This window comes from Rhinolophus ferrumequinum, chromosome 20 (genome assembly GCF_004115265.2).
Source record: "Rhinolophus ferrumequinum isolate MPI-CBG mRhiFer1 chromosome 20, mRhiFer1_v1.p, whole genome shotgun sequence".
NCBI classification, from domain to species: Eukaryota; Metazoa; Chordata; class Mammalia; order Chiroptera; family Rhinolophidae; genus Rhinolophus; species Rhinolophus ferrumequinum.
In genome coordinates this window covers 35,739,456-35,750,853 of record NC_046303.1, presented here as the reverse complement: position 1 = coordinate 35,750,853, position 11,398 = coordinate 35,739,456, and the positions used below count along the sequence as shown (strand labels likewise).

General features: G+C 39.3%; 1 pseudogene; it reads left to right on the top strand.

Moving 5' to 3' along the window:
* The first annotated feature begins 649 nt into the window (after positions 1-649).
* Positions 650-1,218, top strand: LOC117012460 (60S ribosomal protein L9-like; annotated as a pseudogene).
* Positions 1,219-11,398: the final 10,180 nt, after the last annotated feature.

The window sequence follows — 11,398 nt, the reverse complement described above, 5'->3', positions numbered from 1 at the left end:
CAATTACTTTTGCACCAACCTAATACTATTTTGGTAGACAAAAGAAGTTCTAGGTGCTACCACTTGGTCTTTCTTGTCAAAAGAGCCACCATTCCATCAATCAGGGAACTAATTTGGGGACTCTGCCAGGGGCTGAGTATGCCTATTCCCACTATACATTCTCAAACCGGAGAAATAATTACAAAATGGATTTAAGGACCCACTGCCCCACTCGGACCGAAATCAAAACTCCATTCATTCCTTTGCATCTATAAGCCCTTTCTCTGACTAGTGGACCACAATGGTATTTGGGGTTTCTAGGAATAAGTGTGTTATGAGACCAGTATCCAGTAATTTCCAAAAACAATGGTTATTTCCCCTTCTTCAATTTACTACCCTGGTAAATTGCAATAGGTCCCTTTGAAGAATGTTGAGAAGATGTTGTGTATAAAATGTTGGCTATGTCCAAGGATTCTTCTACATGGGAACCTGGCCTTCTCTTCATTCAAGAGACTCTGGGTCTGGAAACTGGCTCATATTTGGTAATTGACTGAGACCCTAACTCTATTGTTATTCAAGTCAGGCTTTTCTTCCCAAACCTAGAGTTTGCCGCTTAAACAATTCAAGTAAAACTATAGGAGGCCCTCTCTTTGCTGCATCTACTGCGAGGATGAAGACCATTCTCAGCAATCAGACCGTGAACATTCCAGAAAATGTGGACACCACTCTGAAGGGACGTGCAGTTATTGGGAAGAGCCCCAGAAGCACCCTATGGGGGGACTTCAATCACATCCAGGTAGAGCTCAGTCTCCTTGGAAAGAAAAGGAGGCTCCAGGTTGACAAATGGTGGGGAAAGGAACTGGCTACTGTCCGCCTATCTGTAGTCACGTACAGAACATGATCAAGGGTGTCACACTGGGCTTCCGTTACAAGATGAAGTCTGTGTGTGCTCACTTCCCCATCAACGTCGTTATTCAGGAGAATGGTTCTCTTGTTGAAATCCGAAATTTCTTGGGTGAAAAATACATCCACATGGTTCAGATGAGGTCAGGTGTTAATTGTTCATTATCTCAAGACCAGAAAGATGAGTTAATTCTTGAAGGAAATGATATTGAACTTGTATCAAATTCAGCTGCTTTGCTTCAACAAGCCACAACCGTTAAAAACAAGGATATCAAAACATTTTTGGATGGTATCTATGTTTCTGGAAAAGGAACAGTTCAGCAGACTGATAAATAAGATCTAAGTTGTCCAGCTACAGAAACACCGAGGTGTCGAGCGATTCCTCAGACTTATTTCTGATATTTTGAAGAGGCAATAAAAGTCATGTATTGAAAACAAAACAAACCAAAAAAGACTACAGGAAGCTGTAACATTATTTCAGTTTTACAAACACCATGATCATCAAAGATGTTTCTCTCTCTCTGCAGGTCAAATTCTGATTACTGCTTTAGCTCTGCTGTCCCTGCGGTAACTACATCAACCTTGCTTCTGGCAATTAAGTGCCACCTTTTAGTCCCTGTTGCCCAGGGATGTCACCACCCCCTTTGAATTCAAGGAGTCCAGTTTGCTGACAGCATCCTCCCTGTCAGTCCTGATCTATAGAGAATAGCCATCATAGAGCTCTCCAACAATACTGGGCTACAAATATATTTCTCGTAGCTTAGATGAAGGGAGCGTTCTTTGGACCCCCCTGTGGGATAAGTTCAGGGTAGGGTGCAAAGGTCTTACATAACAAATCTACTCTTGCATTCCAATCTTCCTAAGCCTTTGATATCTTCCTCTACAGTACATCAAGGAACTCCTGAAATTTCAACTTTAATTAGAGTTGTATTTGGGCCCATATTTCAGTAAATTAACAAAGCAAACTCTTAGAGCCATCCTAGCTGCTTAAGCTAAAACATTAAATCCAGAATCTCTGTTTAGTTCACCCATATCAGTAAATTCACCCAATCCAAGATTATATTTGTCCTTTATTGTTCCAACTATCTTACGATGATTCCTGTACATGTGCCCCAGGATTCTGTCAATAGAAGCTGGTTAAATCTTGCAGATACCTTGGTGTGCATGGCACTATTTGTACTGTCACACATTGTAACTAATCGCCAGGACTGGCCCCAGGATTTTAATCTAGTTATAGATCTAGAAGATATCAGATGGAAGTAGGTCCTGTGAAGGATCAGCAATGCTTTGTAAGGCTTTTACCTCAAAGGAGGCATCAGGATCTGTCCCCATCTCAATTTTTTGGTTTTCACTTCCTCCAAATCAATGTAATCAACATAAGAAATTCTGCCAGATTGTGAATTCAATGAGCATTGAAATTCAGGCAACTTAAGGACTGGACTTTAGGTTTGGTTTTCAGACATCTCAGCCCTGTGTTTACAGTAAATAAAAGTTTATTTTGGGGTAGTCATAGATGCCTTCTAGTTCATTCCCTGAATCTTAAGACTTGAGGCCACCATTTTCTTTCTTCAAGCGCTCCCATACACTGAGCAATAGCCCTGTGTACTCTCTAGCAGAACACCGTACACCAGTTAACAGTCCCAGTGGGAAACTCCAAACACTTCGGCCAATTGCATATTGGTATCAGAGTCACCCGGGAAAACAACACAGTCAAGCACTGGAGGGAACAATACTTGACTCACATGGAGAGGAAACAGAGCAAGATCAGGTCCAATTTGGGTGTTGGTCCCCCAGGGCCAACAGGGCTCTCCTGGCAGCCAATGCAGGGCGATTCACTCATATGCGCCTATTGTGTGCCTCGCTGGGAGGATCCTGTCCCTTCCTCTCCCAAGACAGACACATCAGTGGGTTGGCCAAGCATCGTATGTTGCTGACACTTAAGCAGAACAAAAGAGCATATACTGGGCTTACAACAGAGAAAGATATTCCCACACTAAATGATAAGCCCAGTGCAGGCTGTGTGCGTGCTGATCTGCTGGTAAGGAAGTGTCTCAGGCCTGAGGTCCATTCCCACGACAGTCAGCGAGGGTCACAAGACTGCAAGCACCAAACTGAGTATCAGCCTTTTTCCTAGCATGTCATGGATGACCAATAAATGTCCCCTTTATCATCAGTCACAGTGTCATTAATGCTACTAGATTTCATCAGATACAAAAAATACTTTCAGATAGTCCAGAACCAATGAAGAGGCCCCCTTCCTCAAAGTTCTCTTCCTATGGAAGTTCGAAAAACACGGGCTACCTTTGGTACCACTGAGCGAGACTGAAAAGGAAAAGCCTGCTTCTATTTTGAATTTGGTCAGGATGGTCTAGTTTACTCAGCAGGTGAAGGGTTAATAGAGCGGCCAATCAATTTAAGCCACAAAGGATAGATGTTGAACATGTTCTTAAAGCCCACAAAATCCTATTCAATTAAGCAAAAATATAAACAATGTTGAAAAGCTGTAATGTTTCCTCTATTATATGTTTCAAGTTTAGAAAGCACTAGAAGATGACAGTTTTCAGTATGTTAAATGTTAGTATTACTGATTAGCTTGAGTGCCTGACTAAATCCTAAAAAAGAAAATAAATGAAAGATGGCTATGCTAGGTTTATCAGGGAAAGCAATTTTCACAAGGCGATGCATTTGATTAAGCAGAGCATATGGTCTAGATGGCAATTAATACGAGCCCTGTGGTATAATATCTGCCTGTATGTGTGCAGCAAAACTTCCGTTTTTCACATCATCCTATTACAATAAAATGCATTTGCAGCAGAAGCTAAGTGCACTGTCAGTAGCAAAAGCCAATGATTGGTATCTTTGCAGCTCTTTGAGTACAGGAAAGATTTCCTCTTCTTTCTCTCAAGTTTTCAGGGAAGCATTAAAAAATAAAAAAATAAAAATTTTTTAAAAGTCCTCTTTGAGATTGTTTTTAAGCTGATTAGCTGACATATTATGATTATCAGATAATAGATACTGCACTGGAAGGTGATTAAACATATATAGGCATTTCTTTCAGGTCCTGAAAAATTCTATCTTCAAAACCAACTCTTAAAGTACTTGACTAGAGAGAAAAATTGAGTGTGGTTATCCAAATGATGCTCTCCTTAGTGCTACAAAAGCACTACTAGCATCCAACTTGTCCCTTCAAGTACCCTACTCTCGGTGCCAAGCAAATGCTGGTAGGTCCGTCTAGGCTTCCTTTTTCTAGGTATACATCCATGAATTAGGGCCAGTGTATTCACTGGGACTTGGCTTCTTGCAAATGCTGTCTTTTAATACACTGTATTGGCCGACAAATGAATGCCCCAGTGAATTATGTCTGCTATGTCAATTCCTTTCCACAAGAGGAGAATCTTTCACTCTGTTCATTTTTGTTTATACATGCAAACTTTGCTTAAGTTTATTGTTTTTAATAAAAAAAAAAATCACATCAGTGCATCTCAGAATGTGTTCCCAACATACTAGCTTCGTCTTTGAGGTCCACTCAACCTTTTCAAATATTAACTTTCACTGAACTCCCTGAAAGAACAGAGTCACATTTTAAGACTGCAGGATTAGTAAAGTGCAAGGTCACATCACAATGTCGGAATAAAAGAGAGCAAAGATTCTCAAATTAACTGATTTTTCTGCTCTTTTGGTGACCTTAGACATGCCCCTGCTTCCCTCCCACCAAATCAAAGACCCATCTCACTTCCATAAGGGCCTCAGTCCCACCAGGTCTGATACTAATGAGGAGAGAAAGACCTTTATCTAAGCAACCTCATCAAAACAGAACAGACATCGTACAGGTTTGTTATTACAGCAAAGGTCAAGAAAAGGTCTTTATAAGAAACTGACACGCAGAAAGGTGTAGTTCATGAGGGGGTTGAAAAGCAAGGGTGTCCAAAGGTTTATAATCACCCACACCATCCTCCAGCTATTGAGCAAGAGAGAGGCATCACCAACGCATTTTTAAGTTTCTTTAGTCTTTTTTATTCTAGAGTAGGCTCCTCCACCTTGTTGTAGGTAGAAGTATAAAAAACATACAAAAATGTGCTGAAATCATCAATGTATGACTTGATGAATTCTCAAAAGCCTAATACACTTGTGATCACTATCCAGACCAAGAAATAGAACACTACCAGAACCTCTGGTACCAGTTTCCCCTTATTTTGGACTATCATAGCTATGCTGGCTACCAAGAAGTCAGTGCCAGAATAGTTCACATACTTGAGTAATATAAGCTATCCTTGCAGATTAGCATACAGAATTTGTAGGGGATGATAGAAGTTATACATCACTGAGCTCAAAATTGATCCAAAATTCCATTACTTCTTGCGGCTCCACACTGCTACCATTTCTTGCCTGCAATTTTACAATAACCTCCCAACTAATAATCACTGCTCTTTAATTTTCCCTTCAGAATATTCTCAAATAGCAGCTGAAGTAAATATTTTTAATTTTAAATGGACATTTCATCATATCATTCTACCCCTAAAAGTAATGTTTCTCAATCTTGGTTGCACAGTGAGTGACTTGAATGCCACCAATGTCTGGTGTCCTTCCCCAGAGATTCTCATATACAGACCTTTCTATGACCTCGAGGACAATGTAAGGCCCTCATAACCTGATTTCATCTATTACTACGCTTCCTCACTCATACAATCCCAGACACATTGGCCTCCTTTCTGTTCCTTGAAGACCATAGACAAGCTCCCAGCCCTAGACCATTACACTTGCTCTTCCATCTTCCTAGGTTGTTTGCCCAGAGATAGGTAGCTCCTTCATTTGCTTTAGGTATTTGCATAAAAGTCTACTTCTCAGTGACCTTTCATTGGCCACCCTGGCATTTTATACCTCTCTTCCCTGATGTATGTTCTCAGCAATAATGACTGTCCAACATACAGTACACTTGTTTTATTTTGCTCCACAATGACACGACTATCTGCCTATTTGTTCAGTGCCCCAACTCACAGAACAGGGAGTACCTATCACATAGCCAGAGCTCAAGAAATGTTCATTAAATAAACCAATGTTCCAAGTGATGAAAACCCTGCTAAAGAGCTTTGAGTCAGCATCTAACAGCCAGTAATGGAACATCAGTTGCGATCATAAACATTGAGTGCATTATAAACTAAACTGGTTAAACGAAAGCAACTCAGATAAGGTGTAATTTATAGCAAAATGATGATATGCTTTCTGCACTTTGCTTCAGACAAAAGAAATCCCTAGAGAAAAGTCCTATCTTCTTTGGCAGGGCATTCAGACCTTTCCGAACTGCCAGACATCTAAAAGCCTCCAGAAATTTTGTATATATAGATAGATTGGCTTTAACCTCTCTCTTATATATTCTTTTTAATATTTTCTTTGTAATTCACTCATGTTGGGTATTTGAAACCACTTAACGTATGAGAATGGAATTGCACTCATTTGCAATGACTGCACATGGCATGACATCCACCCCAACCCCCAACTCTCAGATGCCTCACGAGGGCTTTCCTAGAGAAATGTAACACACTGATTCTATTTGTATTTCCCCAAGAAATACATTTTGAAATAAGAGCTCCTGAGCTTTCTACGCTGCCTGAAATATTAGGCTAAATTTTCTGAGGTAACAAGCAGGTAAGAAAAAAGAGAAAATGAGAGAGAGAAAGAGAGAGACAGAGAGAGAGAGAGAGAGAGCCTGACTCATCAGGACAGCAGAAAAAGAATAGATCAGCAAACACAAGGCTATTTCCAGTTGTACCCATAAGCACTGCTGATAAGAACTAAGTCACAATTCCACTGGGCCCAAGCTTTCCTGTTGCTCAAAGGGGCTAACCAATAGTTTATCCCCACTTGCCTCAGAGACAGTTAAATTCCTGAGGCTCATATTTGAAAAAATTGTTACAGTCTCTTGGTACTTCAGTGTTTTTGTTATCACTGTTAATTATGAAAACAAACTGATATCCTTTATATCTGATGCCCAAACTAATACAATACCCAATCGACATAAATGCTGTAAAATTCCTGATAAACTCAATATTTGATAAAATAATAAAATTCTCATAGTTCTGAATTCTTTTCTATTTCCTGGACGTTTAACTTCATATAGAAATTTCTGATTATCAAATAGCATAAAAAGAGGCTTCTAAAATTGGAATTTGTATTTAAAATCTGTTCTAGTGACAAAATTCCATTCTGCTAAGCTATAAACCAGATAATTTGTTTTGCTTCATTTTTTTTCTTCTTGTGCTCGCAATAAAATCCCATTTTCTTATATTTTACCAGGTAAAATATTCTGATAAATAAATAAATTAAAGAATAAAAAATAAGCAAAAGTTTACCCTTTTGGTTAAAAAGAACCAAAAGTCCATCATTTAAAATTCATCATTGGAGACAACAAATGCTGGTGAGGATGTAGAGAAAAGGAAACTCCTTGTACACTATTGGTGAGAATGTAAACTGCTACAGCTACTATGGAAAATGGTATGGAGGTTCCTCAGAAAATTAAAAATAGAACTACCATATAATCCAGCAATTTCACTTCTGGATACACACACACACACACACACACACACACACACACACACACACAAAGTAAACAAAACTACTATCTCATAGAGATATCTGTATTTCCATATTCATAGCAGCCTTATTCATAATAGTCAAGGTATGAAACAACCTAAGAAAATATTATATATATATATATATATATATATATATATGTATATATATGTGTGTGTGCGTGTGTGTGTGTGTATAGCACCAAAAAATGTATACACATTTTAAGAAAGTAATTTTAAAAATTACTAAAATTCTAATACTCAATATATACAGACAACAAAAGATGAATACAAGTCACATTTGACTTCTGCAATTACAAAAGGTGCTCAAAGTGGTTACCATCACCATCCAGACACTTCTGATTATGGTGAACTACTGCTTGAGCAACGTTGACCAAAGTGGTGTCCAATTGTATATATTTATTTTTGGCAACCCCGTTTTATATATATAAAACAATGGAATATTATTCAGCCCTAGAAAAAATAAAGAAATTCTGTCATTTGCAACAACATGGCTGAATCTGGAGGGTATTATACTAAGTGAAATAAGCCAGACAAAGAATAACAAATACCACATGGCATCACTTAAATGTGGAATCTCAAAAAAAAAAAGGTCAAGGAGCGGCCAGATGGCTCAGTTGGTTAGAGATGGTTCGATTCCCACATGGGATGGTGGGCTGCACCTTCTGCAACTAAGATTGAAAACAGCAACTGTACTTGGAGCTGAGCCACACCCTCCACAACTAGATTGAAGGACAACAACTGGAACTGATGGGCCCTGGAGAAACACAATGTTCTGCAATATGTCCCCCCCAAAAAAATTATTTAAAAAAAGCTCAAACTCATAGAAACAGAGTAGAAAAGTGGTTGCCAGAGGTGGGGGTATGGTGGAAATAGGGAAAGGTTGACAAAATGGTACAGACTTTCAGTTATGAGTAAGATCTGAGAATCTAATATATAACATGGTGACTACAGCTGATAACTGTATATTGTATACTTGAAATTTGCTAAGACACTAGAACTTAATGTTCTCACCAAAAAAAAAAGGTAAATATGTGAGGTGATGGGTGTGTTAATTACCTTGATGGGAGGAATGTGTATGTATATCAAATCATCACAACATACACTGTAAATATCTTACAATTTATTTGTCAACTATACCTCAATAAAACCAAGAAAAGAAACAATATTTATGGATCAAGTACACTGTCTTACACAGGTGTAGTTGATGGCACCCCAAAACAATTACAGTAACACACTGATCAAAGATGACTGATTACAGATCACTGTAACAAATAATAATGGAAAAGTTTGAAACATTGCGAGAATTATAAAAATGTGACACAGAGACACAAAGCGAGCAAATGCTGCTGAAAAATGGTGCTGATACACTTGCTATTGGGTTGCCCCAAATCTCCAATTTGTAAAAAATGCAGTATCTGTGAAGTGCAATAAAACGAGGTATGCTTGTATTATGTACACAGAACATTAATGCATTTATGCAAAAAGTATTTAATAAAGATCCACCATGTTATAATCCCTATTCTGAATTCCAGGGACATGATGAATAATGAATAGAATACCTGCTCTAGAGTAACCGAGTACCTAGTAGGGGAGAGTGATACCCATAAAATCGGATTGCTACACAATATGAATTCTATTCCTGACATATGTGCAAGTTGATATGGCAACATACAAGTGGAAATAACGAGCACTTATCTATTAGGTTGGAAGGAGCATGAATTTTAAGTTGGGGCTAATTCTTTGAAAATGGTAATTGATCTAAAGTATATTCCAAGACAATTTATTTTCAAAAAGAGGGAATTTATAAAATTTAATAACTGAATGAGACCTTAGAGATAGTCTATCTCAAGTTTCTCGTTTACCCATAAGAGGAAACACTCAGGTGAAACACTTTTTTTACATAAGTTTATGATAGAGTCCAGATGAAAACCTCCTGACTTCTAGTCCAGAGCTGAGGGAATTTTATTAATCACATCATATCATAGTGCCAACATTGATGATAGAGCATTTCTTCCACGTAGTTTCAAAACACTGAAAGATATTTTTCATTTCCTAGCTGAAGACTCCCACGTTCCTTGGCCACATTTCTAATAAACCAGTCCTGGGAAGTTCTGTTTTGAGGCTGTTAAGGTCATCATTACTCTCTTCCTCTGGATCCTGAATTCAAGTTAGCAAGATGTCTTAGGTGATAAATCAAATAATTCCTTGCTAGAGGCTGAAATTTTCCTTTTAGCTTGGTCATTGTGGTAAATTTAGGACTCTAGTCTTTCTGTACGCATGACTAAATATTAAATAAATGTCAACACTGTCATTTTCTAGTTCATAGAAGAAAAAGGAAACTGACAGGATTGATAATTGATATTATATCATTTAAATTGTACTGCAGAGCACTGCAAATGAAACTACCTAGTCCACTTGGGATATGTTCATATCTTTTAATTAAAAAAAACAACTGTAAGCATGTAGCGTGAGTGGTTTCTTTCATATTTTTCCCTGTGAATGATCAAAGGATTTAAGCATGATTTTTGACGTCATTACAGGGCAACATTCTAAACAATATAAAGATCTTGCCACCCTATTTGGTTGTTAAAATTGTTGTGATGGTCAGAATAGTGGCCCCCCACAAAGATGTCCACACCGTAATCTGTGAATATGCTACCATACAGGGCAAAGGGGAGTTGATGTAATTAAAGTGTAGTACCTTGAGAGGGAAGACTGCCAAAGATTTATCCCAGAGGGCCCAATCTCCTCACATGGGTCTTTAAAAGCACAGAAGCTTCCCAGACTACAATCAGAGAGAGTTGTGGCTAGGGAAAAAAGTCAGTGAGAGGGAATGTTGCTATCTTTGAAGATGGAGGAAGGGGCCACTATCCAAAGAATGCCGCCTCTAGAAGCTGGAAGAGGGCAAGGAACTGGGTCCTTCCCCAGGGCCTCCTGAAGAAACACAGATTTACCAGATCTTCATTTTAGCTCACTGAGACTAGGGAATTATAAGATAACAAATCTGCATTGTTCATGCCACAAAATTTGTGTAATTTGCTACGACAGCAATAGAAAACTAGTACAATTGTGATTTTAGCAATATTACAATATCCACAAGAACACTCGAGAGAAAGATGACATGACATGTTTGTAACAGAAGAAAATGCTATTACCAAGTCCAACATGAATTGCTCGCTTTTTTTTTTTTTGAGTGTGGGGCAGTTAATGTTGTGTATACCCTGCCTAATGCGGGGAGGACTTGGTAGTGCTGATAAAATATCCATGAAGAGAGACGTGAACAGAAGGAAGTGCAAAGAGGGGAGATCTGGTTGACCAATTGCCAAACACAGACCATCATTAGTATGGTGCTAAAGACTAGGACCCCCTTAGACTCAGGCACGTCACTGCCCCAGGGATTCCAAAGCTCTGGATGCCTTCCTTAAAATTTTGTAAATTCTCTTTCAGGATCGGGCACTGTCAGGGGCTGGCAGTGCCACCAAAGCAGGATGTCTGAGCCCCATGGGGCAGAGATCGGTGGAGGCCCTGACTCTGCTTCTGTCCTTTGAGACTCGGGCCCCCTGTACAGCATGGGGTCCAGGAGAGGCACAGAGGACCTCTGCGACTCAGACCTTTGGGTGATCCCACAGCACCCAAAGGGCCCCAGTTCCAGAATCGCTCCCATTGACTATTGTACAGAATTTGAGGTGTCTCACTCAGGTCTCACAATGCGTTAATTCAGGGATGTGGGCTATTTACAGTCCACACTAGGCCTTGGGCTTGAGTCACACGTGCTGACGATGCATTGCTCCTGCTGGTGGGTGTTTCAATAAAGCCACCTCAGTTTGCAGCGCCCAATGGTGACAGGGTGGCAGCGGGTATTGTTTACCCTGTGCACACACATACCTGCCATAGCAACAAGGTAAACATCTCACCCATCTTTGGCC